We start from the raw sequence: 7,584 nt of genomic DNA, 5'->3' as shown, positions 1-7,584 counted from the left end.
AAAAGAGAGAGATCCTCCGGAAGTGTAACTGTGGTAACGTGGCAACCTTGACCTAGCAGCACCCTAGAACTCCTCACGTTTCGCTACCTGGAGGGGAAGGGGGGCTAAAACATAAAACATAAAAAATATGAGCTATAAAGTGAGTGAGATTTAGATAAACATAACTTTGTCAACAGAAAATATACTTTTGGGAAAGCAATGTCATAGTCAAGAAAAATACCTACAAGTTCATTATTATTTTCCAGCCAATCGCTGGACATCCCAGCTCGACTGCTGGTTAAAACAATCAACCCTACTTGACTAGCCTGGTTATTACATAATAAAAACATCCCTAGTACTTTTCACACGTATACTAAGACAACAACAATTCCTGTGGAAACTTTTCCCTGTACCCTATTATCTCACCAATGTGTACATCGACTATTTTCCTGCTAGCTTACTGCTTGGTAACTGACTATATTTCCGTCGGTCGTAATACCAACTATCATTTTCTGCCAACCGAAGGCAACTAATAATTTTTCTGTCAAGTACCCTTTCAAGCATGCTAACTATTATCCCGGGTACAATTTTAGTTTCCAAAACAAACATACAAACAATATCTCAACAAAGCATAGTAATCAGATAACATGTATCCTGATCATGCCAATTTAACATTATCCTTATATATATTATACCTATTATATCAACAATACAAAATACAATAACCACTCACCTTAATCGTTTAGGAAACCTTTCCTCTTTAGAAGTTCCTTGGTCACCTCGGCTCCCTTTCTGATCCTACGATCCAGATTCAATTTAAAGCTCAATTACTTATAGTTTTAGGCTTTAATCTTGAGATCTTCCTTCTATAAATATACTCTAAAATGTCTTAGGAATCTTACCTCAAAATCTTAGCTTAGAATCTCTGTGGTTTCGCCGGAATCATCAAAACATCAATACTGGCTCAGCTTACTCGATAGGCGCGACCCTCTGATTTTTCCTCCATTCCAAGACGATTACTTGAAGCTTCTTCTTCGGAACCACCATTAAAACTAGACTCTTTTACCTTTTAGATGGCTTTAGAATCACATCAAACGCACGAGATTCTGAGAACTCCTTATTTAAGTTGATACTACTTCCTGTCTTTTCTGTCCGACAACATTTCTTTGGAACTTCTTGACCAACGCATGGTCTTCTCCCAATTAGTCCTCACCACTCTTCTTTATGTAATTTGAAGAGAATTTGAGTTCTCATCTGAAGTCCTTGGCCCTATTTATAGGCGATAGCATTGCTCCATGCCGACACTTCTTCTTGGTTGCATGTCCAAGTGTATTTTTCACATCATCAACGCATTCTTACATCAGCATAAGCCAAGTGTCTTCTTCTTCTTTCATCAATGCATAGTCCTCATCCTTTACATGTCTTCTTATGTATCCACTTTTGCTTAAGGTTTAAGAATTCCTCCTAACAAGCACATATCCGGAGACGTCCTCTCTATGAGCTCATCCTTCCTATGCGTCCACAAACCCTTGGATATTCAACGCATAGTAGGCCATGAACGCATGGAAACTCTTGGTTCCCCTTGGTTTCCAACACAACACCATCGCAACTAACTCACTCAATCATCGCAAGCCTTAACCAACCGCAAGGGCCAAACCACTATATGTCCAACTAGCCCATCGCATGGCCTTTGTCCAACGCATCCATCGTGCAAGCCATCGTCAAACTCCAACGCATATGCAAGGTTGCACGGCTCGACGTATAGGATGGTTTCTTTAGCATCAATAGCATGGCTCGCTCGTTATCACGCATCGCTCGTACGATCGCTTGACATGGCGCGCTTGTCGGCAGCTTGGCATCGCGCCTCGTTGGCATGGCAACTTGGCATCGACGCATCGCAGGCAGCTTGCATCGACACATTGCTTGGCATGGTAGCTTTTCATCGACGCATCGCTTGGCACGACAGCTTAGCATCGCTCGCAGGGCTCGCTTGGTCGTGTCGAACGCGCATGGGCACTTAGCATCGCTCACAAAGGCTCGCTCGACCGCTCGACCGCATGGGCGCTGGCATTCACGATGGGCTCGCTCGGCATGGACGCTTAGCATGGCTGGTAGAAGGTTCACTCGGCCGCGCTCGATGCATGGGCGTTTGTGCATCGACGCATGCCACCTCCAGTGCATGCCCTGCCGCCGTCCTCGCCTACCCTTGCGTCCGTATGCCTTTTGCACAACCGACCTCGTGCCATCCAACCTTCCAACGCATCACTTTCAACTTTCTTCTCCTTCAACCATATGGATGCATACCACCTTCTCCAACGCATCCAACACATCCATCATCCAATGCATCTAATGCATCCAACGCATCCAACGCATCCATCATCCAACGCATCAACACATCCATCATATAGGTTTATACTTAGCCATTTTTCAAGTTTTTTCCCACAAGTCAAGCTTCCACACACTTTTTCTTCTCTTTACCCCAGTAATCTCTCCAAGGTCTTATGGCCAACACATAGCAATACCCAGTCCAACACTTAGCCAATTTTTCATCAATTAAAGCTTAATTCAAAACTACTCAAGGAAAATCTATTCAACACTCAGAATTTCCTTCTCTTCAACATAGGATTTAACTTTCACTTAGTGAATTTCCTTAACCACCTGCTTAAGTAGGAAAAATGGAAATCCGGATTTCACAATATACCCTTATCATTGTTTTGGATGGAAATTATAATGTTTTGTCTAAAAAATAATCTTAAACATTTCAAAAGTTTAAAAATACTTTTAAACTTTTAAAAAAATAAAAATACTCTCATCGTTAATTTTGGACGAGAATCGTTGGTATTTGTTTATAAGACATCCTTGAACTTTCAAAAGTTTCAAAATACAATTTAAACTTAATAAAATATCTTTAATGTTAGTATATGAACACAAAATTAATATTCGTTTCAAAAAATATTTCTGAACTTTCAAAAGACATCATATTTCTTGGCCCTATAAAGTTTAAATATAATTCAATCATAGTATTATGTTTGAAGATATTATTGAGTTTGAAAATATTCAATTTTAAAGCAAATTTTTTTAAACGAATATTTCCTTTTTTCAAAAGGCACTAATGTTCTTAGCCTTACAAAAAAAAAAAAGTTTAAAAATACTTCTATCATTATTATTTAACATATTTCCTTTTTTTCTCTCATATACGTTTGTCCAATTTTTGCACCATTTTTCTTACAACAAAATACAAATCAAAACGTCAAGTTAAAACATAAAATTTACCAAACTCACAATATTTCAAAATAAAAATTTTTCTTAAAACTTACCAAAACGATAAATAACCAAATATAAAAAGAACATATTTAGTTATTAATACATACTTAGCTGCTAACGTATATCCTCGATAAAATTATAGTCCTAAGGTCTTCTTGGTACTTTCATTATTCACTTTCTCTTGGTTATAATCTATATACCTTAACTAAAAGGAAAATATTTTTACGAGATAAACGAATGTCAACAATTAAACAAGGATGAGATAAGAGGGGAGAAAAACAGAAAATAGAGAAGTATTAAGGTCATAGTTGAAGTAAGAGAGGAAGGGGAAATGGAAGAAGGAGGTAATGAGTGTAAATAAACGATAAAAGCATTTTTAACCATTTTCTTAAGATAAGGGTACTAATGCAACTATTTTAAAGTTTATAAATACTTTTGCAACGAGTACTAACGGTTTATGTTCATGTACTAACAATAGAGAACCAGCCATGCTAAGCGTCCATGCCGAGCGAGCCCATGCGTCGATGCCAGCGCCCATGCGTCGAGCGGTCGAGCGAGCCTTGTGAGCGATGCTAAGTGCCCATGCGTCGAACGACCAAGCGAGCCCTGCGAGCGATGCTAAGCTGTCGTGCCAAGCGATGCGTCGATGAAAAGCTACCATGCCAAGCAATGTGTCGATGCCAAGCTGCCGGCGATGCGTCGATGCCAAGTTGCCATGCCAAGCGAGGCGTCGATGCCAAGCTGCCGGACAAGCGCCCATGTCAAGCGACTCGTACGAGCGATGCGTTGATAACGAGCGAGCCATGCGATTGATGCTAAGAAACCATCCTATACGTCGAGGCCGTGCAACCTTGCTATGCGTTGGAGTTTGACGATGGCTTGCACGATGGATGCGTTGGACAAAGGCCATGCGATGGGCTAGGTTGGACATATAGTGGTTGGCCCTTGCGTTGGTTAAGGCTTGCGATGATTGAGTGAGTTAGGTTGCGATGGTGTTGTGTTGAAAACCAAGGGGAACCAAGAGTTTCCATGCGTTCATGGCCTACTATGCGTTGAATATCCAAGGGTTTGTGGACGCATAGGAAGGATGAGCTCATATGGAGGACGTCTTCCGGATATGTGGCTTGTTAGGAGGAATTCTTAAACCTTAAGCAAATTAGGTGGATACATAAGAAGACATGTAAAGGATGAGGACTATGCATTGATGAAAGAAGAAGAAGACACATTGGCTTAAGCTGATGTAAGAATGCGTTGATGATGTGAAGAAAATACACTTGGACATGCAACCAAGAAGAAGGTGTCGGCCATGGAGCAATCTTGGACGCCTATAAATAGGGCCAAGGACTTCAGATGAGAACTCAAATTCTCTTCAAATTACATAAAGAAGAGTGTGTGAGGACTAATTGGGAGAAGACCATGCGTTGGTCAAGAAGTTCCAAGAGGGGAGATGTTGTCGGACAGAAAAGACAGGAAGTAGTATCAACTTAGAATAAGGAGTTCTCCCAGAATACTCGTGCGTTTGATGTGATTCTAAAGCCATCTAAAAGGTAAAAGAGTCTAGTTTTAATGGTGGGCTTCCGAAGAAGAAGCTTCAAGTAATCGGTCTGGAGAATGAGGAAAAATCAGAGGGGTCGCGCTATCGAGTAAGCTGAGCCAGTATTGATGTTTTGATGATTCCGGCGAAACCACGAGGATTTCTAAGCTAAGATTTTGAGGTAAGATTCCTAAGACATTTTAGAGTATATTTATAGAAGGAAGTATCTCAAGATAAAGCCTAAAACTATAAGTAATTTGAGCTTTAAATTGAATCTGGATCGTAGGGATCAAAAGGGAGCCCGAGGTGACCAAGGAACTTCTAAAGAGAAAGGTTCCTAAACGATTAAGGTGAGTGGTTATTGTATTTTGTATTGTTGATATAATAGGTAAATATATATAGAGGATAATGTTAAATTGGCATGATCAGGGATACATGTTTATCTGATTACTATGCTTGTTGAGATATTGTTTGTATGTTTGTTTTGGAAACTAAAATTGTACCCGGGATATATAGTTAGCATGCTTGAAAAGGGTACTTGACAGAAAAATATAGTTGCCTTCGGTTGGCAGAAAATGATAGTTGGTGACGACCGACGGAAAATATAGTCAAGTTACCTAAGCATAGCTAGCAGGAAAATAGTCGATGTACACATTGGTGAGATAATAGGGTACAGGAAAAGTTTCCACAGGAATTGTTGTTGTCTTAGTATACGTGTGAAAGTACTAGGGATGTTTTTATTATGTAATAACCAGCAGTCAAGTAGGGTTGATTGTTTTAACCAGCAGTCGAGCTGGGGATTGTCCAGCGATTTGGCTGGAAAATAATAATGAACTTGTGGTAATGTTCTTGTTGACTATGCATTGCTTTCCCAAAAGTATATTTCTGTTGACAAAGTTATTTGTTTATCTAAAGGTACCACTCACTGGGCTTTATAGCTCATATTTTTCTATGTTTTATGTTTTAGCCCCCCTTCCCCCTCCAGGTAGCGAAAGGTGAGGAGTTCTAGGGTGCTGCTAAGGTCAAGGTCTGCCACGTACCACAGTTACACTTCCGGAGGGTTTACAGTTGTTCTTATAAATTTGTTGTTAAGTCTTGGAGTTGTATAAACATTAAATTGTTGTAATTAAATGGGCCTACTTAATCAGTTGATTGTTGAATTTCTTCATTGGTATCAGAGTTATTTCCGCAAGAGTTTATTAAGCAGTAAGTGTCAACGAAAGGGTTGATAACTGCTGCAGTCACGCCCTTTCTCAAGCTCGGAGGGTAGTCTGGGGCGGGGTGTGACAGGTATTTTNGTAAGTGTCAACGAAAGGGTTGATAACTGCTGCAGTCACGCCCTTTCTCAAGCTCGGAGGGTAGTCTGGGGCGGGGTGTGACAGGTATTTTCTTAACTTTTCTCGAAAATTTAAAGGTAATTTGAAACTTTTGAAAGTTCAAACTTCAAAGGTATTTTTTACCCAGAGTACAAAATTTAAGGGTATTTTATATAATTTATCCTTTTATTTATTTATGGATAACTCAAATTTGGTTGTATTAATGTCAAATGATTATCCAAACTAACTATTTACGTACATCACAAAGTATCATCCAACTTTATATTTTCCTTGGAGTCCATTTGTTGTCATGGGTTATTGAGACGTCAAAAATATTCTATTTGTTTGAAGTATTATTGAGTTTGAAAAACTCAATAATACTTCAAACAAACTCAATAAAGTTGATACATCACAAAGTATCATCTAACTTTAGATTTTCCTTGGAGTCCATTTGTTGTCATGGGTTGTTGAGACGTCTCAACAATCCCCGATGGGTAAAAAATCGTGATGCATCCATCGGGGATTGTTGAGACGTCGATCGCAACTTTAAGGTGCATCACAATTTTTATAAACATGCAAATTCTCGCCGATTGTTGAAATTTTGCAATATTATGAATTTTTCCAAACGTGCTCTCGTCAATTTTTGATGGGTGAGAACCCACGATTGCCAATAGATAATTTAACATCGGTCAATGATTTGTGATGTAAACAAAAGTTAGTAAAAAATTTCATTTGTTAGCCTACTATATTATATCCACTAATGAGGTTTAGTGTGTGTGCTAGCCTAGTATATTATATCCACTAGTGAGATTTAGTGTGTGTGTATTATATCCACTAATATGTGTGAGCGCGCGTGTTGTGCGTGTGTGTGTGCGCGTGCGCATGTGCATTTGCGTGTGTGTGTGTGTGTGCGATCAAACCTTCAATCTATATGAAGGAAGCCCATGCCCATTATCATTGAGCTAAGCTCGCTTTAGCTTGATAAGGATAAATCCATGTTTATACTAAGAAAACAATAGTGCATGTATAAGTCAAGAAATCTCAACGACAGTTTTTCTACCCTTTAATCACTGACTTTTTGATGTTTTGTAAAACTCGAACCCTAATTACCTTAAATAAGCAAGTGTAAGTTATGTGATGTCTTCCAATGAGTTTTAATGAGATTACGTTTTGGTTAGGAGTGATGGAGAAAGAAAGTAAACTAAAGAACACGAGAACTCTCGGATGGCTATGTAGGAAAGAATGGTTAAGTATGGGAAACTAAGAGGAGACCATGCTATCCTATGAGATTAAATACTGAATTGTACTGTGATGGAGTGGGAAGAAAATAGCTTAATCAAATCACAGCCATTAATCTTCATTAGTGGGCTAAGTGGCCCAAGGAGATTTCATGTAGGATTTTGGACAGTGGTAAGCAGGAAGGCCGACTTCATTTAATTTTTTTGAACAAATTACTTGGGCTATTCGTGTAATTCTAGTGTCATTCGAAAG

Source organism: Benincasa hispida, chromosome 10 (genome assembly GCF_009727055.1).
Source record: "Benincasa hispida cultivar B227 chromosome 10, ASM972705v1, whole genome shotgun sequence".
Classification (NCBI taxonomy): domain Eukaryota; kingdom Viridiplantae; phylum Streptophyta; class Magnoliopsida; order Cucurbitales; family Cucurbitaceae; genus Benincasa; species Benincasa hispida.
The sequence above is the reverse complement of the archived record's forward strand: the minus strand, read 5'-3'. Positions refer to the sequence as shown.